General features: G+C 35.8%; 1 protein-coding gene across 9 annotated transcripts in view; it reads right to left on the reverse strand.

Annotated features, from left to right (window-relative positions):
* The window catches only part of TRPM3 (transient receptor potential cation channel subfamily M member 3), a 400,684-nt gene that overhangs the window by 195,206 nt on the left and 183,992 nt on the right, over positions 1 to 21,486 (reverse strand). The window lies entirely within an intron of this gene.

Raw genomic sequence — 21,486 nt, forward strand, 5'->3', positions numbered from 1 at the left:
GAAGCAGTACCTCAATGAGAGCTATGTTTGCTACAGGGCAACTAAAGAAGCAGGAAGCAGCATGCTCCAGCATTGAAAAAAGATGCAGACATACAGACATCTGAGAGCTTGGAATTACCCATTTACTGCCAGTTTGATAATTTGTAAAAAATCAATAATGAGCTTATTGTTTATAAATAGTTTTTTTCTGGTCAGACCTACAGACAAAAGCACATATGGCACACTTCATTTCAGAGTATCATAGTTCTTCAGCAGCAGGTAAAGCTGTCCACATATGTCCTTGATACATTTCCTTGACAGAGCCAGAAATCTGCAGTCTGAACTACTGACAAAGACATTTTTCATTTTTAATGTATGCTTTTCTTTTTCCAGATACCAGACTGCCACAAATGAATATTTAATATCAGCATTTCTTGTTCACACCCAACAATATACATATTCACATTACTGCTGCCTCCATGAAGATGACACTGACTTACCTCAGGCAAGACAGTGGCATACAGCAGGCAATTGCAGGCTGAGCATTAGAATTCCAGAGCCACATGAAAGCTTCAATCTTATTGTACCACACCTATCTTTAAATTTTTTCTTTATTGAAAACGAATTAGAAAATTATAAATAAAGTATAATGTTCATGAAGGGAACCAGAACAAGAGACAATAGGTTCAGTGGTGGAACATGAACCAGCAAGCAGCTGAACCTAAGGTCTTATTTAAGGTCTGGCTACAAGATCAGAAAAGTCCTAGCTATCCTCTTAGAAATTGATGAAAAACATTCCCACTCCCAAGCCTCTCAAAATACACATCTCTAATATTTTCTTTCTGCAGCTTCCATCCTAGTGAAGCCTACCCTTCTGCTTTGAAAAGTCCAGGCAATAAAGAGTCTTGAAGAAAAATGCCTGTTGCAGGCCACAAGTATTTCTTAAAAAGTGAGCCAGAAAGAACTGCACACGGGGAGAGTCATTAGAGAGGTTGCCTGAAATTTTTGAGTAAATGGAGATCACCTTTCAGGATGAGGAAATCAGACCTCATCTAAGCACCATCAGTCCTCTGCTATGACTACAACTGGACATAACAGGAACTCCTGTGAAGTAGTAAATGACTCTCCAGAACTGTGTCAAGACAGTGTGTGATATAAATGCATTTAAATTTCAGTGGAACCTGGTTGTTAATAGCCTAGAATTGCTTCTGGCTTTCTGTAAAAAAATTTCCTATGTAACTATGACCAGATGCCTGAACTAAGGCACATGGTCCAGGCACATATTTTTTTAAATTAAAGGTACCTTCTGCTTCTAGATCTGTTTGGTTATTAAATTGAGCACAACCACTGTGACAGTTATGACCTTCCTTCTAAAAATTGCTTTATAAAAACTGTGGAATACCTTTCAGCTGTGTGAAAGCTCAAATAAGCTCAAATACCTACCAAAATCACAGTCTGCTTCCTTGGATATCTATACAAAATGTCCAAAATAAGGAAATTAAAAGGAACCAGTTAACCACTTTTTTAATACGTACACCCCAAAATACAGTTTTATATATTTATATACAGTAAATATATTGAACTGTAACAGAAAATGTACAACACAAAGAAGGGAGTGTTCCACTCACTACTGCACCAGCATTCGTGGCACAGAAAGACTGTGCCTTTGTTACTTTTGCATTGCTCTTGAATAGGCATTTGAAGTATATGGAGAGAGTCCGTGAGGAATGCAGAAACATTATTTGAGCATCTGGAGATGAGGTTAGAAAAGGCAAAGCCCAGATGTAACTGAATCCAGCATGGGATGTCAGAGGCAATAAGTAAAGCTTCTCTATGTAAATCAGTGAGTAGGAAAGCTAGAGAGGCTGGTGCCACTGCTGAGCTTAGAAAATACTTTTCAGAAGGAATCACAATTTACTATTTCTTTACAAAGTGATTTATAAACTTTTAAAAAGTTTTTAGGGTGTTGTGTTATCTCAAATAGTTGTCACTTGGGTTTTGGTTTATTTGATTTTCTTTTTTGGTTGATGTGGTTTGGGTTTGTTTTTTTTTTTGCTTTGTTTTGTTTTGTTATTGTTTAATTTTTTTTGGTTCAAATTTCGAGAGCTAAGAGTTCAAGACACTAGTGGCTTTTGTATGTTCCACAGTAAGCAAATTACTATGGATAGGAAAAATTAACAATTACATATAGTGAGCTCATGTCATGTCAGTAATTACCAAAATTTACTGTACCTTTCTTACAAAGAGTCATTTGATATTTTTCAATTTTAGCAAAACTTTTTAAAAGCACATTTTTGCAGCATTATAGATTTAAAAAAAAAAAAATCACTGTTTTGGCTTACACTGCAGCATTTATGAAAAGTAGAAGTCTTTAATTCAACATTTTCTAATTTCCTTTGTATGTGTATCTGTAATGTAAGTCTGGCAAATCTTCATTCTGCCATCTAATTCAGTAGATAAATCTCTTATAGCAAAATTGAAATCAAATCTCCAAAGAGAAACATAGAAAGTCAGTTTTCAGAATGAATACTAAACACCTGATGTCCTTTTAGTTGATCAGTTACAGAAAACTTTGGAGTCTGCTTCCATCCTCCCTGGTTTTCTGTTTTTCCAAGATATACTTTTTGAAGAGCATTATAAACATGTAAGCATGTAGACAGATCTTGCTCTCATTCCTACCCACAGCATCCTTAAATAAAGAGAACCTCTTGTCCTGCTGGCAAGGCAGGGCAGTTCTGGGAAAATGTGGCACAAAAATGTGACAGCACATTACACTGTGTTCCCTTCTCTGTAAGAAACTGCAGTTTTTCTTGCTAGCTTTTAAAAAATACACTGCTAGTAATATAGTTGCTTCCCACACAGGAAGAGGAGCAAAGGACTTTTCCTTCAGTGTTAAGGAACAAATGCCACAATGTTCCTGCCACTTGCCAAACTTGGAAAAGTCATCCCACTGAGCTTTTTTTTCCCTCTAGCCCACTGCAAAAGGCTTCAACAAAATAAAGCAAATACTCCAAAGATAAGAATGGTGAATTACTTCTTTTCCAGATTCTGCATTTAAGTAGAACATGGACATGCCTTTAGGAAGGGATCCTCATCCAAAACAAACAACTCCCTCTTCTCCCCGTTCTGCCTGGCCAGACCAACAATACGTTCTTTCAAAAACTAAGAGAGAATTCTTCAGTTGTCTCACTTTTAATGTAGTTACTCTGCAAGTGGAAGCTAGAAAAACATGCTAGTGATCTGATTTAGTTACGTTTTTGTTGCCACCTTTGTACCCAAAAGAAGAGACCCAGGTACAAGACAATAGCAAATAAAATTCCATGACTATTGCCTCACAGCACTGTTGCAAAAGACACAAACAGAAAAGTGAAGGATACTATCCAAACCACACATTTCTCCTGAGGACCCCCCTACACAAATTCTTCATCATAATGATTCCTTCCTATCACAAATATCTAGCTAAATAGTATGCACATATTTTATATTTGTAGTTAATATTTGTGAAGTTTTATAGATTTATTTTCAGGATACCTAAAACATCAGTTGCAATCCCTGCTTATGTTTTAAAACTTAAGATTTACTCCCTGTAAATCTGTATTACCCAAATACTTTGAACTTACTTCTTTTGAATAATCATTATTCAATCAGAGTCTTCTTTTAATCATGTCTGTGAAATTCAGTGTATTTCAATCAAGTCATTCTTAATTTAAACTCTTGTCAGGGAAAGGAAACTGAGACTTATGAACACAACCAAAGCTATGAATTTAATATAACATTTACTTAAAACATTTTTTTCTGTTGAAATGCTTTTCGCCTAGAGCTAAATAATTTACTTTCTTGTAGTGACATTGTTCTCTCCATTTTAATGGTTCCATATTGTTCATTTTCTAAAATTAAAAGTATAAGCACAGAACACCAACTTTTCAAAGCAGGACTGTGCATAAGTGTCTCTCTTAGATGTTTCAACTAAATAGCAAACATCTGTAAAACTTCCAGTACAGGACACAGGGGTCTTGTATGGCAAAGTGAAGATCTGTTGATATTTTACTGAGTTTTGAACACTGCTCCTGTATCTTAGACACATCATGGATTATCCTAGTTCTGTTTCATAAAGAAAATCCTTAGTAGTAGAACTGATTTGGCCCATCTACAACCCAAGCACATTTTTCATAAAATAATTAAAAAGCCTCTGAAAAAAAAATAATCCTGCCACAACCATGCCTTTATAACACCACACTAGATGCACTGGAAGGAAAAAAAATCTGCTATTGCCTCAAGTACCCACCTACAGACAAATTCTTTAGATATCAATTTTAAATGGGTTCACAGAAGATTATTTAAAAGAGCTTTTGTGATTGTAGTATCATTTGTGGGGCCTGAAATAACAGCTCCACTACAGGCAGAACGGACTTGGTTTCAATTTAACCGTATCTTACACCACCAATTTTATCATAAGCCTTACTTCAAGAAATTAACACCAAATATTACAGAAGGAATTGCAGGAAATTATAGTCATTTAACAACTATATCATGTGAACCAAGTACAATGTAGCCCTTCACAAGGTGTTGTTCCATGAAATACTTCACTAGATAAAGTTCACCAAATTAATAGTAAAAGACTGCAGTCTTTTACTGGGGGGAAGTAAGAATTTTTCTCTTAGAGTACAGATAAACTTAAATGTTGTACATTTAAGGATTGTAAGTAAAATGTTAATCTAATCAAGCAACAATTAAAGCCTCTTTTCGTATCTGTGTAAGCAGAACGGACAGATTCAATTTAATTCCTTCTGCAAGATATTATGGTGCTGAAAATGTCTGAAGATTGCTCCCAGTGCAATTTCTAGAGTAGTACATGCAGTTTCCATCCTCATTAAACTTGATTCAGCACAATGAACATCCAGCTGCTGCTCTGCATGCAATAGCTCTTGGGAGCATCCATGGAGCTAGTAAGGAAATGTCTGAATTCTACTCTCTTGCTCTGTTTTATCAAAGTCTACACTGAGTCTTTTATTCAAATAGTAGAGGAGGAGGTGATGAATGTAAGAGTAAGCAGTTGAATCATCTGGTGATAATGAATCATGGGATAAAATGTTTTTTTTAATATCTTCTAAAAAGTATAAAGAAAAATCTGGAACCATGCTGTCTTAAAAATTAAAATTGAACAAATAAACAAAAAGCTATCTGAAAAAAATTGCTTTTGCCTCTTGTCTTTTTCTTTCATTTCTTCATGGTCACTTGTACATAAACACACAATCCTTTCCTTGAGTTATTCCAACTTAAGAAAAGCAGTGAATAGGCTAGAGAGTCATTATGATGACCACTGCTTTGTCACTATTGTTTCTCTTTTCACTTATATGTCACTCAACTTCTCAATTGAAAAAAAAAATATGTTGAGAAATTTTTCTGCAGGTTTTCTTTTTTATGTCTCTTATTAGTATTTCTCCATAGAATTTCCTTTCATAACATTGGTTTTTCCATATAGCTTTTTATTTTACTTTTTCCTTTGTTCAGTTGTCTCATTTCTTTCCTGTTCCAGCTTTATGCTTTACATTTGCCTTTCAGGACATAGGATATTTGTAGATGTCAATATGAAGTAGCCAAATTTTACAAGCCTTTGTCTATATCTGCACAAATTTTCACAGTCTGTTTGTGGAATTCAGCAGAAACTTTCTTCAATGCTTTGATTATGGTACAAAATATCTGAAAACAGGAAGAAGCTCAACCTTCGAGCTCAACCACATTAAGAGATTTTTATTTGCAAATCAAAAATACATATGTGCTTTCAAGGAAGTTAGTCCATTAATCTAGGTATTGGGAAGACTGAAATACATCAATCATTGACAGCCAGTCTTAAAAAAGAGTAATAATTTAGCTATTAAAGCAAACAAACAAAATCCCGCACTAAAGAAACAACAAAACAACCCCCTCTTCCCCACCCCCACTCCCCCACCCCAAGTTGTTGAAAGGAATGTAAAGGTGATTTTGGGCCAGACTTTGTCAAATTCAATCAGATGAAAAAATATTCATAAAAAGCTATGGCGGTACAGCCGCTTCCCCTCTCTAAATGAATAATTAAACTTCAATACCCGCCTCAGCCTTAGGGAATTTGAATCTAAATTTATTGGTTCCAGGAAGCTATGGGATCAGGTACTTTAGGTTCTTTTTAACTTTGTACTCTCAGACACACAGGTGCTCACTGCAGTCTGACACTATCTCCTAGGTGGCTGCACTGCAAGCACTGAGCTTGATTTCTTATACTCACTTTTGGGTCAAATGCATACAAGTACAAGTACAAACAGGATAATTGCTGGCCCAGTTGATGAAGGAAGAAAAGAGCACCCCTGAACGAATTACTGTCACCTGAATAAACCTTTTAGACCCAAGATTGTAGGAAATGCCATTTACATGCGTTGCCCAACACAAATGTAATTCAGTGTCTGCCCTTCTTCCACTCTGCAAACTCCAATATCTCTGTTTCAGGAGGCTCACAAGTACCTCAGTCAAGTACTTTATTTTAAGAGTTACTATTTCAGTTGCTAGGGTGTTGTCTGGACTTCAACTATTCACCCCAAATATCAGTACTACTTATTTCCCTTTTCCAGGAGCTTAGAAACTGCCTTAATTATCAATTTTCTTTTTGTATTCCCTAAAGACAATAAAGCTGTGTAAGTATTTGTTTGAGACAACAATTTCAGTTGGCTGTGTGACTGTCTGTTGACTTGATCTAACTCAATTTCACAGGAACTCTTCATCCAAGAATCTGTCATCAGAGTGACTTTCCCTTATATTTATCTATTTATTGTCAAATCCTCAGATCCTGTTGACTCTGAAACCAGTTTCTAAGCTCAGCATGAGGTACAGGATTCACTATCATAAGATAAGTAAAATTCAGGCTCACAAAATGTGAAGTCAATAAACGTGAATTTTACAATGGTCTCCAGTGTAGATATGGACCTAAATAAATTTTGCCTAAACCAATTCACATGTAAGATGTTTTGCATTCCTTTTGGGAAATTTACCATTTTTCTGTTTCCTTCTTGTCTCCAAGACCACAAATAAAAAAAAATTATAAAGTTCCTAACGAAAATGTAGCAGAAAGGGTCTGAATAGGTCTGGAGCTGGTATATGACATTGCTGGATATTCTAAAAAAACTCTTGAACTGTCTTATTATAAAATTTCCATTTATTTCAGAACCAGGCCTTCCAGAGACTGGAAAGCAAAACAAGTCAGGTGAGCATTCTTCCTAGTTTTATCTTGGCTCCTTAGACTTATGTAGTCAGGTTTTCTGTTCCCTATATCCAAGACTTCTGATCCAAGTGACTGAATTTACATACACTGGTCAACTTTAAAGAAGTCACAGAGAAGTGAGGTCCCAAAATAGCTTGAAGAGGAGAAGGAAGAGACCCCCTAGGTGTTGGCAATGTTAGGAAGAGTGCAGAACCGGCATATGCTCTACTTGACATGAAGAAGAAGAAGAAAAAAGGACAGGGAAACACCCTCAAATGAGAAAAAGTTTGAATCAAAATTTTCTTTAAGACTAAAGTCAGCAACCACTGAAAGGTAAATCTGGGAAACTCATTTAAAGGCTTACAGAAACACTTCTTTAAATTACTCTGTTAGAAAAACAGAACAAATGTCCACAACAAGGGAAAAAAATATAGAAACAAAATGGTTGCCACAAAATTCAGATATCCCTATTTCAAAGCAATTCAAAGTTATCTAACATCAGCAAAGCATATAAAAACCACTACTTAGAGGCTAAAGAAAAAAGTGTAGAATATTTTAAAGTGCTATAATTTTGTGTCAAAATACTTTGTATCTTCATTACATATACAATGTTAGATCCCCCTCTATCAAACTGACAGCTCTTTTAACAGTAGTCCATTTCCCACCCTCAAGAAATACACTGTGGTGGGAAGTGTTACAGAGGGGATCCCAAAAATCTTCCAAGTATTAAAGATATGAAAATCAACGACTGAGTGGCGAAATGATCCATGTACTGTTTATCATGAGGAGTTATTCTCACATTGCTATTTTCTTTTCAGCCAGATATCTCAAAATACAAAGTTAAACAGGTAACTATAAAAACAGACTGACACCATGTATTGCAACAAAGAGCAGAAAAAGGAAGCCAGACCTTGAGTAAGTTTTTGTTTTCCATGGAAGGAAAGAGAATGACAACTTTTAAGAGTGATCTCTGACCCCAGCTGCCAGAACTGAAATACATGCAACAGAACCATAAGCATCTCTACTGCACTGCTGGAGACTGGAGGGTGATTTATTGAAGCTCTTGTCAAGACAGCTCTTGATTTCTTCCAGAATAGGAGTAATATAAGATGACTGGACAGGATTGTTGTTGTTGGATATACACTTTAAACTTTTACCCTTTACATGGAGAGTAATTACAGAGCATGCCATATTTCATCATAAAATAAATAAGGACATTAAATTCTGTAATCATTAGAATATCAATAAGTAACTAGTTTTATGTTTGCTGGGTCAGAACCTTCAGGTTTTTATTGTAGACTGATGGGCACCATGAATTGTTGTGACAGAGTTGAAAATGTCCCATTCTTCTTTGCAATCTCAATGCATCCAGAAATCTACATTGCTTTTCTGCATGGTCTGAAAGCTGATAATTTCTATCCTGGAAGAACTTACAGAGACCTATGAATGAGCAAAATCAGAAGGAAGGATGTAATAAACTTTTCTTTAAACAGCATTTGTAAACAATGGGTTTTTTTAGTCTAAGTTTTTATTATTTCCAGTGACACCCCATTTCTATAAGAAAAGGCACCAAAAGCAGCATGGGCAGCAGGGTGAGGGAAGGGATTCTGCCTCTCTGCTCTGCTCTCATCAGAGCTTACCTGGCAGTACCGTATCCAGCTCTGGGTCACCAGAAGGTGTAAGGACTTAAGGAGAACAGATGCCTGTCTCAAACATTGTTAAGGCCACAGAATGACTTTGCCATAAGCACAGAACGGAACGACAAAATGGCACTAACTCCAGGCCTGGTGGAGGCAAGATCTGATTAGTGCCTAATGCAGCCAGACAAAAATTCCCCTCCTGACAAACTGTAAAAAAAGCAGCTGCTTGCATGCATATTACTGGTCAAACAAAGAGCACCTGAAGTTACGGGACAGAACCCCAAATGTGCCCACCCCCAAGTATGCCTCCAAAGATACCTGGAACGTGGACTGCAAGTTAAGCTGGCATTACAGGAACTTGAGACACAATAAAGGTGGTACTGTTGTTTGGGTGTTATCTTAGACCTAGGGGAAGACTAACACAGTTGGAGGAGAAGAATATGTCACTGGTAACAGACATAAAGAATGCAGAATCTATGGGTTAGAAGGAAAGCAAACTCACTAACTGTTGAACCAGCCCCGAATGAGTAACAGATTGTATATTAGGTTAGATATAAGGAAGAATGTTTTTTTCAAGGAAGCTGATAAAACACTGGAACAGGTTGTGTAGAGTGGTGGTAGATGTCCATCCCTGGAAACATTCAAGGTCAAGTTGGATGGGGCTCTAAGCACCTGATATAGTTTAAGATGTTCCTGCTCATTGCAGGAGGCTTGCAGTAGGAGGCCTTTCAAGGACCTTTCCAACAGAAACTATTCTAATATTCTATGCTTCTATGATCAGCAGCTTCCTTCAAGAGATTCAAGTCTATTTCTGGGGAGGCATCATTAGGGGTCACAAAGGAAATCAGATTTTTTTTTTTCTCTTTGTTTTTCCTGAGAAATATGAAAGGGGAAAAAATAGTTAACTAAAGATACATCAAGGTTTTAGGAATGCTTTCCAGATGTCACTCTAAGAAAGAAGCAATGACAAACATATTGCTTTCAGAGTATTTTTGCATTTGTAGCTTGATATTATTTATTTTCTGAACATAAAAAAATTAAATTCCTCTATTTTATTTGCTCAAAGTGGCAGTCATTTTGTTTCCAAGTTTATCCAAGTAAAACACACTCAATTCTGTCTCAGAAGCAAACATAGAAAATAAAATACAATCTAAAATTCTTCATTGTTATCAAAACACGTGTTTTTTTCTTCTCAGAAATCAAACCATTCCTATTTTCATAGTAAAAAAGTATTTTGACATGACCGCTACCTGAAAACATTAAGCAAGTGATAATCTGACAGCTTGGAGGGAATCAGAGTACATGCAGGCATGCCAACATGTCAGGGAAAGCTCAAAGCAAAGGGCTTTCTTCCACACTGGTCAAAATAAGGTCCAACTTAGCAACAAAAAACAAGATTGTCAGAGAACACCCTAAAAACTGCACAGGGAAGCATACAAGAGTGCTCAGTGCAGACATTTAGCTCCACACTTGGATAAACACTGCCCTGGGTATGATCCTCTATGGAGGGGAGTTTAGTTTCAGTGGCTGGAGAAGAAATCTGTGGATCTAGCTTCTTAAAGTATCACAGAATCTACATGAATTTTAATTATATACATAATAATGAATATTTTATACGGCAATCTCTTTTCATAATAGTCTTATATTTATATTTTTTTAAATTTGGAATAACCAGAATTTACAGATATAATTACAGATACCTTAGTATGGGCAGAGAAAAAGAGTTATTCCTCATATTTTTGATCTATTTTTCCATAGCAAAGGAGTCAGACTGGGTGATCTTTAAAGGTTCTTTCCAATCCAAGCCATTCAGTGCTTCTCTGGACACTACACAAGTAACATATATCCTCTTTACAACTTCTATTAGCTCAATATGAACACCTTGCAGGAAGTCTTTCTGGGAAAAAAAGAGTAAGTTCTAGAAGACAACACTTCAGTTTGCAAGACAACCAATCTACCTAAAAATTTGATCTGCAAAGGTCCTTTAGTCATGACTAGTGGTAGGCAAGAAAGTTATAAATAATGTAAAGAAGCCTGACTTTTCAATTTCTCAGTCCTACTCTGTTCAGATAGATCACCACCAAAATCTGTCTCCTGAACTACAGGTCTTACAAGGCCAGCAAGCTCTACCTACGATGTGTGAAATTTGTTTGGAGGTGTATGTTCAGTTGTCAGACATGACAGTTTTACAGGGGAAATAAGAGAGACTGAGGCTAGAATTCACTCCAAGTGAAGAAAAAAAATGAAACTTGCAAGTGAAGAGAAAGGGCAAACCTTTAGCTAAAAGAATATGAGCATGTCCAAGGCAGAACTAAAGAGCTACTGTGCTCTTCCAGGCCAACTCTTAGCTATATAAAATTTAGACACAAAGATTGAAATTCTGCTCTACTCTCTAGCCTTAAAAATGAATGTGACAGGTAGATTAAAACTGGAAGAGTAGACAGCCAGAATTTCTGGCCATTTTAAGTATCCACAATAGCTATTCACCCCCTGAGCCTGTCTGAATGTGACATATAAAATAACATTAATCTCATCATCTCAGTATCTGTCTCTATCTGACAGAGCCTTTTATTTTTTGATCGATACTTGACATTTATCATACTCTTTGGACAGATTCTAGTGACAATTTGGAAAGGTATTTGCTGGGCTTTCTGTCAGTATTTCATATGCACACAGCAGACCTCTTTAACACAGAATAAGAAAAGAAATCCCTTGAATGCAAAAGAGAAACAAAATTAGTTGCTTTCAATTAACTATGTCAATTTTTCAAAATATTTCTAACTCAATTCATGGACATGGAAATCTAAGGCAATGGTTTATGTGTTATTTACCAATGCTGACTTCAGGAGAAACTTGAACAAATCACATTATTTTATTCAGCAGCAGAAATTTACTTCCAAGAGCTCTGATCTTGATTTTCAACTTCATTTGGACACCAGGGAAATCACATGAGTAAATTACAGTTAGCATAGGACAAATATTGTGTAAATGGCATACTGTAAGAAAAGTCAGCAAATTTAGTAAGATTGGAAGGTAGAATAAAGAATAAGATCCAAAAAACAATGTTCCAGGCTTTCTTCCACAACATATTTTGGATTAAAAATACTTTGTTCACATGACTTTATATAATATCTGAACATTGCTTGTATCATTTAGAAAATTTAAACTTCTAGTACACCTTAAAACAGAACTCCATATCTGAATTAATTGTAAAGGTAATGCCTGTCTAACTTCATATCACAGTTATTTCAGTTCTAGGTAACAAGAAGAGAGAAAAACTTTAGTATATTTAGTGGATTCAAACAGAGACATGGAGAAACTAAGAAAATACCACGTTTTACAAAAGTTTTGATATTACCTATTTTAAGAAGGTAAGTTCTTTTCTGGAAGCTGTCAATTTTCATTACTGAGGGAAAGATCCACTGTGATTAGTATGGATGTCTAGGTGAATGCAGGAGAGATGACATTTTTACTTAGAAAGTGGTCGGAAGTGCTAGTTTAAAGCTTCCATCATATCAATATTCTTTGTTTCCAATTTAGAAATATGTGTACATAAGTACTGTTATTTATGCAATTAAGTCTTATTTAGTTCAGTGAATATGCATTCATTTGAATGATTATATAATTAGGCCTCATATTTACCTCTGTTTGAGAGATAAGTTGTCACAATACTTGTTCACACCACCAGATTTTAGGAAACTTCTGGCATAGGTCAATGTTGCAGTATTAAATTTTGATCTATATAGCTTTTAGTCCTCAGAAAATGTAAGGAAAAGAGGTTCTGGTTTACGCAGAAAGTATCTCACTCATGATGTGCACTGTGTTTATAATGTCTACAGAATATTCATCCTACATTTACATTTGTGCAAATTCTTTTAAAAAACCCAATTGAGTTCTCCACTCTTTCTCCCCAGGGAAGTAATCCAAGTGCTTTAAACGCACGCAAGAACTAATAAAGAAAAATAGCATTTACTGTCTTACATCTACACAAGGAAAACTGAACAGGTTTTGGGCTGTAATTCCTGGTTTTCTTTAAATATTCCATGGCTTTTAAACTTAATAATTTTCAGAACTCTTCAATGTTTTATTTCCTGATATCTTCTGGTTTTACCTATACATACCACATGAACTTCAAAAAAAAGTAATTCTAGAGTATTCTTTTCTGTCAAGGTCATTGAAGACAGTAAAACAAAAAAAGCTAAATGAAATTTTTTGAAGCTGGCAATAGATAGTTTGTAAAGTTTTAAGTATTGTAAACTAGGACAGTGAGTCTGCATACTATATCAAAGGTCTAAACACAATTTATTTACAGCTCGAAACATAGTACATGGCAGGAGTGTTATGTAAGCAGCCTAGCTACTTGCCATAGAATGGATATCTGGGAATATATTCCTATTTTCTTTGGGTTTAGCACCTTTCAAATCATTGGTTGATACCAGTTTCACTGTCTCTGACAGTAAAATGCATCTTTTCTGTTTATTTATCTTCAGACTGTTCATTAGCAAGATCAGTCCATTATCAGTATTTCTGTAAACAAACAAATTAAAAATAAAAGAGGACTAATAATGATGAGGAAATGCCCACATGTGAATTGTATTTAGTGAATGTCCGTCACAGCTGGAGATGAAACAATAAAAACTCATGAACTTTTATGATAAAGCAAATGTGTTGTCTCTGTCAACAGAGAAAAATGTGAAATAACACTTATATAAGGTGTTAATATATGCTGAACAGTAAAGACAAAAATAATGAAATATGGCTATGTTAGATTCTGTACCAAACATGAATTTCAAAATCTTCATCCTAGGTCTGGAGAAAATTTGAACAAAATAATAATTGCAAAAATAATTTAGGCAGAGACAAGTAAAAAATAAAAAGTTTAGCAGATGAAATAGGTTCCAAAAAACTAATGTTTGACACAGCTCTTCACTTCAATAAGTTCTTTTAAAAACAGAGGTATATGAGGTGTGCTGTTCCAATTGTATTTGCTTTTTGCTTCTTTCTCTTTTTTTTTTTTGGTAACAACAGAGATTATACCCCTGATTATTTCAGTCCTTATTCACATAAGGTGAATAAGGGTGCATAAAACCATTAGATCTCTAGAATGTATTTGGGCAGAAATCTGAAATTCACATGTTTTCTCTAAAAGAGCTCATTCATTGTTCATATAAGTGAGAGAAAAGTCAATTTTTTCAGAAATGAAAAGCAGTACAAGTGGGTGCCATATAAGTTTACAAAAGGTAGCCAGTTCACATGTGTTGCAATTTATGGTACCAATCAAATTTTTTTTTTTTCAGGAAATGTTGTTAGAACTCAGATTTATTTACTGCTCTCTATTGGTTTTGTGACATAAGTGAGTATTGAAAGGGCACAGCTGTTCTTCATTACATCCTCAGTCCTTCGAAGAAGTGAGTGAATTATTTAAATAACTAAACCTGCACTGAGTACCTGTCTTTAATCATCTCTGCAAATACTATCAAACACTCAAACCTTGCAACTAACTTAAAATAATGGAAATACTCTCTAAATTAATTTTGTTCAACAGTCTGGATTTAGAAATCAATCTTAGATGAAATATGGAAACATAAACACCTTGTGAAACTGTATGCTGTGCTTCTATTAAAAACCAATCTCTTAAAATGTAAGGGAAAAGTCCAGAAAAATATCATTGTTCAACCACATGTCTTTTGCTGGGAAGGATTCTATGAACTGTAGGATTGAATGTGTGAATTTTGCAGTGTGGACGTTAATGTGTCATTGTGAAATGCTTAAGTGAATTTCCTAGGTGTACACAATGAGTTATTTGCACACTTCAAGGGAAAGTCTTGTGTCTCAATAGGCTGGAAGATCTCGGGACTCTTCAGCAGAGCTTCAGGTCTACAGTTTGATCAGAGGAAAAAGATTCTCCAGAATTAACTGTCAAACTTCATGGAGACAATTCAAATTCCCCTGTTAACCAACCAAATTAAGGGGGCCACAGTGTAATTTATAAGTGTTGACTTCAGCAGGTTGAAAGTTCATCGTTTTTTCTGAGAAAAACTTGAGTCCTGATACTAAGAAGATTATAATCTTTTGGCAAGAATTCTTGAGAGTCTTGTGACCACAACCATAAGGAATAAAACTTTCAAGTTTTACCTAGAATCAGAGATGCTGCCTTGCAATTTCAGAACCTGGCTTTACTCTTGATAAAATTAGCTGTAGCAGATGCAGTCACTCACTTCATACTATTAGCTGAGTATGTGCCAAATACACAAATGTAGAAAAAAACCCCCATGAAAATAAAATATTAATCAGAGTTTTGAAGAAGCGTACTTGACAACTTTCCTAACTGCAATTAAAATCTGCAGTATCTGCCGCTGAAAAAATGATTGTGTGTTTACAGTGAGCATTTGACATGCCATAGGTGTTATCAAACACCTAGAGTTGTAAAGTTATTTAAGAAAGATTAATTGAATCTCTGCAAGGCCTTTGAACTTTGTTATGGTAATATTTAAAGACAGTCTCACGTAACATGCATACTGCATGTGCATACATTAACAATTTGCATACCAGCCTTCTGGAAATACTCTTATCTTTATCTCCTGTCTGTATATAAATCAACGTTTTTGATGCACACACAACACTGCTGATACTAAATAAACAGAGAAATTCTAATTTTCATTTATTATTCTCACTTTTTTAAATATCAAACATCCATGTGTCATTTTGAGAGGGAGGTGTAGATTGTGAGTTGTTGGCTACTGTGGCACTTGATATAACAATATCATGAAACAACACTGAAACTAAGACAGACAAAGGAAATAAATCACCAAGTACTACTCTAGTAAAAAAACCCACGTTGCATATATCATATCTGATTGTATTTGTACATATTATGAACTTGTACCCTCAGCCTCTCTGACAGAGTGATCAGAGAAGAAAATCCTGGTCCAGTGCTAACAACAGAAGATTACAAAATCATGCCTGGTAATTATATGAAAAGTCAAGACTGGTGCATTTGTGACCTATACCAAGGCAACTAGTGTAAAGTATAATGATGAAATAGACAAAGTAAAAGGATGAAGACACTCTATTGAGAGTAATCAATACAGCTCTGCAGATAAAAATAACTAAAAAAATATGGTAGAGTTCTGTGACAGATTCAATGAGCATGTGGGTAAGCAGATAGTGTCTAGGAATATAGTGGGAAGTCTGCTGTGAAGCCATCACCTAACGGTAGGGAGTCTCCACATCCTGTGCTGAGGTATTAAGCAGACTCCACAATGTGAGAAAGGTTACAGGCGCTGTGAAACCTACTATGAAATGACCTGGAAATGGAATGCTACACTACACAGAATTTCTTTGAACACACAGAGTTCCTAAAGGCATCTTGGGAATACAGACTTCCTGCAACACTGAATAAATTAGTAGTAAGATGTAAAGCACAAGTATGGCCTCTGACTCAGTCTTTCCAGAAAACAAGTATCATCAACAAGTCAAATAGAATCTTACAAGTCATTGGGAAAGAATCTGAGTGCAAAACATAAAAGGTTATGTAGCTCTAGTTAGTAAATTTCTAGAAATATATAGTATAATAATAAAAACAAAGATTATAACAATAAATGACAACAAAGACGACACAGGTATGAAATACTTTTATAGTACTACCTAGTAGAAGAGACAAGACAGTTACCCCAAATGAAGGGGGGAGAGGGAAGAAAATATAAACCCCCAAACATTATTGTGAACATTGCTGAGAAGGCCCTGAGATGGTAATTCCCTATTTCTCATAAAAGAAATTAAGAATTAATAATTTCATTGCAAGTGTAAAAACAAAAAAACCTCCTCCAGCTAATATTATTTAAACTGTAAACCACTTTGATACCATTCCTTAAAGGAAATAATTAAAGATGGATGAGTTAAAAGATTAATAAAATTATAATTTAATGAATGAGACCATGAATGTCTCTAAGCTAAGTTATCTAAACCACACTGCTCCAGAAGATGCTCATGACTGACCCATTAAACTGTTGTCTATCACAAGCTTGAGGGACCCATAAAGAAAAATAATTTTATAGTTGTCCTACTTTTAATATAATTTCCTTTTGTAACTGCTGCTGCTTATCGTTCTCACACAGAATATTCTTCTTGTAGACATTCAAAGGTTTTGTACCTCAGCCAATTAGCACGGTGCTGTAGAAATCGAGAGATCTTGACGCTGGTTCTGACTCTGCCCAAGGGGTCTCTATACAAAGATCTCATTTTCTCCTTCAGCTTACTGTGATTGCTGATCTGTGATTTTTTTTAAGCTCTAACATAGCTTTTTCATATAAGCTTATTGCTTAGATATTTTCCCTATTTCACCTGAGCAGTTGTCACAACATCTTGTAAACTCTGGGACTGACCACAGTGATCGGACCTTTAACAGGGATGCATTCATAGTAAAATACATAATGGAAATTGTATTACTCCTAAAAGCCTTATCATCTAACAATAATTAATTCTGAGCTCTAAAATAGGGAGGGAGGGAGGGAGGGAGGAAGGAAGGAGAAAAAAGAGGGAGGGGGACAGAGAGAAAGATGGAAAGAAAGGAGGGAAAGAAGAAGGGAGGGAGGGAGGGAGAGAGGAAGGGAGGGAGAGAGGGAGGAAGGGAGGGAAGAAAATATGAAGAAAATAGGATGAAGGAAATATGAAATAATTCCCTTATTAAAACCTGATCACTATCTGCAAGCTTGAGTGATTTTTTTTTAAAATAATAGATTAAAAAATCCCAACTTAATTTTCTCAAAATTGCTCTACAGATATCTTAATAACTATTTAAAAAGAAACAAAATCTGGCTTCGATATGCAATGTGTATTTCTCCATGACTGAAATGATCTATTTAATTTCACCGTGTATTCTCTACTTTTGTTTTCAGTATTTTATTTTTGCTCTGGCTCCAACAGAGATCTCATTACTCATTTGCATCTAGCTTCAGTAGTTGCACATTTGTGCACTGATGGGCAACAAATATGGTAAGAGATGCATCAAAGACGTCTTGTGCTTGCATGAAGAGATGAGGTGAGCCTGACCACAAAGGGGTAAAGCAGCAGCCAGCAGTGGTGTAATTAATTACTACAGGGTGTGTTCTCACTTTAACACTGCTGTATCACAGAGTTCACCAGGTTACCGGGAGCTCCCAAGGCTGCCTACGCATGGTCATAAAGGAGGGTAAAACTGATACTGAAAAGACTAAAGCAGGATCAGATCTACTTCCAAGAACTCACACCTGTATCAACTGTTGAGGTATCTATGTCCAGAGAAAGCATTTTCTATGCTAATGTCCATTACTTCCTCCAGAGCCAAAATAAAACTGGTAAATAACAATAATTGTGATGAAATCAGTGTAATAACACCAAAACAAATAACATGCTGTTATCTCAGAGGGATCTAAAATTATTAAACCAAAAGGACAAGGGGTAATTTTTTTATCTGTATATGCATTGCAACACTTCAAACATATGCAATATCACCACAGAAATCTTCTTTTCAGTGCAAATAATTTCTCTTAATTTTCATTTTTACTCTGCACTGCTTAGCCTCTTGATGTTACTCAGAGATTTTCAGCAAAAAATACTATTGATGAAAAGAAAAAATTTTACAGCAGAAGTGCTGGAAGTTTTTTGATAATTATGGTAAGACTGTCCTCGAAATTTGGTAAGTTTTTAAAAGGTGGCTGCACACTCCCCACATTGAATAACTCATTTTAGATGTAAGATGCTATTATAGTGATTTGTTTTTTAATTTGTTGTAACTGATAACATGAAATCAATGAATGGAACAAAAGCTATGCACTGTCTCTCATCCATTCTCTAGGGCACAAGAACTACAGTCTTTGATCATGCCTTTTCTCTGCCTTCATTGTTACTCTGACATAAGATTACTAGAATAAAATGTAAGGTTTCTTGTCGCTAGCATAAGAATATTTGAGAGATGGGGTAATTAAGAGGACTCTAGACCACACTTCTGAATTTTTTGAAAGCTAATATTAACCCTGATTAACTATTTCAGAATTGAACTATCTCTGTTTATTTAAGTATCTCTGTTAATTTAACTCTTAATATTTCATTCTTTATTTGTATGAAGGAAATAGTTAGCAAATGCAGTGATTTGCTTTCTTTTCTTCAGCTGCCTAATATAAGCTCAGACATAAACAACTCCTCCTTGGAAGAAGAGTAGGCATCTAACCAGGGCCTTCAGCAATATTATACAAAGAATGCGTTAGAAACAAATGCTCTGTTTTCTTATTTTTTTTGCTAATATTATAGTTTGGCCCTGGCTGGAAGCCAAGTGCCCACCAAAGCTGCTCTATCACTCCCCTCCTCAGCTGGGCAGGAAAGGAAACATGTAACAAAAGGCTCATGGGGCAAGACAAGGACCAGGAGAGATCAGTCACCAATTACTGCTGGTGACTCAGCATGGGGAAATTAATCTATATTTTCTCAAACCAGAGTAGGATAATTAGAATTAAAAATAAAACTTCAAAAACATTCCCTTCACCCTTCCTTTTGTCCCAGGCTAAATTTCACTCCCAGTTTTTTCCACCTCCAATGAATTGGGTGTCTGCAGAGTTCTTTCCCTCCCATATCCTCAATCCTCGCCTCTGGCTGCTGTTGCACTGCCGTGTTTTTCTTCTTAAATACAATACCCCAGAGGTGTTACCGCTGTCACTGATGGGCTCTGCCTTGGCCAGCGATGGGTCTGTCTTGGAGCCAGTTGGCACTCACTCTAGAGCACATGGGGAAAGTTTCTAGCCTCCTCTCACAGCAGCCACCCTACTGGCTGCCCTGCTACCAAAAATCTTGCCATGCAAACCTAATATAGGTAGATATAACACTGTTTCATGATAGTCCTAATAACTGAGTGAATATTTTATTTCTCCATCTTAAATCCCTACTGCACCATGCAATGCATGCAAATATGAATGTATAGAACAGACTCCCAGTTACCATAGGATCCACTGAAGTTACCACTGAAGGATCCCACCCTGACAGTTCCTATATATTAGGAGGAGGCTACTGGCTGTACAATTTAAGCTTACCCAAGACACAATTGTCCGTTTACTAATCTTCAAATTTTATATAAGCTCATGACTTAAACGATTTGAACCTTAAGAAACCAGCAGCTCCATACTCTACACTCACACAAACACACAAACCACTTCACATGAATAACGAAGAAAAGGAAACAGTATCACGGCTATCTCTGTGAAGCCACTGGAGTGTGGCTATGGAAGTTGAAGCGAGATTACAAAATCACTGGAGAAGTACTACCAACTATAAAGTTAACTGTGCCAGAAATGTACTGGAGGAGACTGTTACGTGAGGACTTCAGGCAGGCAAAGACTGACCTAAAGAGCAAGAGAATAAGCTAAAATGGAGGGGCTGTTTTATGCTGTCGAGGTTTAAAGGAAAAACAGGCATGCTGAACCTGAGGAATTTCAGCTCAAGAAGGGAAACTTTGCATGCCCATGTAGCTACAGTTTGCCTTCTCCACTTGACTTTGCACATACCAAGTGAAGTAAAGGATATCTTTAAATTCAAGCTTTGCCTGAATTGCTATTTTTGGCATTGGAAACAATAACAGCTTGCTCACCAAGGAGTGAAATTATTTACCTGTGTTTCAGTTGGAATTTTTAAGCCTCTTTAATTGATGGTGAAGGACATCCTTTTATACAGGAAGGCTTTAAATATACCTCACTGATTTTCAATACATAATATTCAGCACAAAGAATGCTGAGTTCACATGGTGCATAACTAATATCTTCACTTACATTAGTAATAGAATTATGAATCTCACCATGAAATCCTATGTCTACTCATGCCAAACATTAAAAATGTCTATTATATTTTTATTTATTCACATTTTATTTAATTAGCACTCCTAAATCAAACATCACTGCCTCGGCTATGCAACATGCCATACAATGTAATTTTGTGTCATCACCCTCAGTGGTAAGACCCTATGTGTTTTGCATAGCTGTAGTGAGTTGACTTTTGATTTGTGCTAGTAATGACAGATGATGGGTATTTTCCCCCTTCCAGTGACAAATATAGCTTTAGTACATACTTAGTTCAGAAAACGCACTGATATTTCAGGATAAAAGGTTCTCTGTGAACTCAGAATATTGCGTGCAGCACTACATTTATGTCATGGCAATTATTAAGCTTACATTATTACTGCCTTAAATGAAACATGACTATTTTGCCACAAAACGCAATGAGAAAAAATTTTAGTCTGGAAGATTAGATTTGGCTTGCAGTCAAAAATAATAATCGCTGCTTACCATGTGATGTGTTTCAATTTTTTGTATAACAAAAACAGCAGACTAGAATTGTTTTTTATACTTTCCTGAGGGCATTATTTTTCTAAGCATACATGTAAGAGGAAATAATTGGTAAAGCATGCCCAGAAACATGGATCTATTATTTTAGTGCACCATACACAAGGCAATAATTTTTGTTATAACCGTTGTGGACCATTTTACCAGTCCAAAACATAACAAACCAACAGACACACAAATTTAATATTCAAAATAAATTTGCAATAGCCATTTATTGCCTTGCCAAAATGGCAGTTTACCCAAAACAGGAAAAGAAAATTGACCCTCCAACTGTTCT

The sequence above is a fragment of the Taeniopygia guttata genome, chromosome Z (assembly GCF_048771995.1).
Source record: "Taeniopygia guttata chromosome Z, bTaeGut7.mat, whole genome shotgun sequence".
In the NCBI taxonomy this organism is placed as follows: domain Eukaryota; kingdom Metazoa; phylum Chordata; class Aves; order Passeriformes; family Estrildidae; genus Taeniopygia; species Taeniopygia guttata.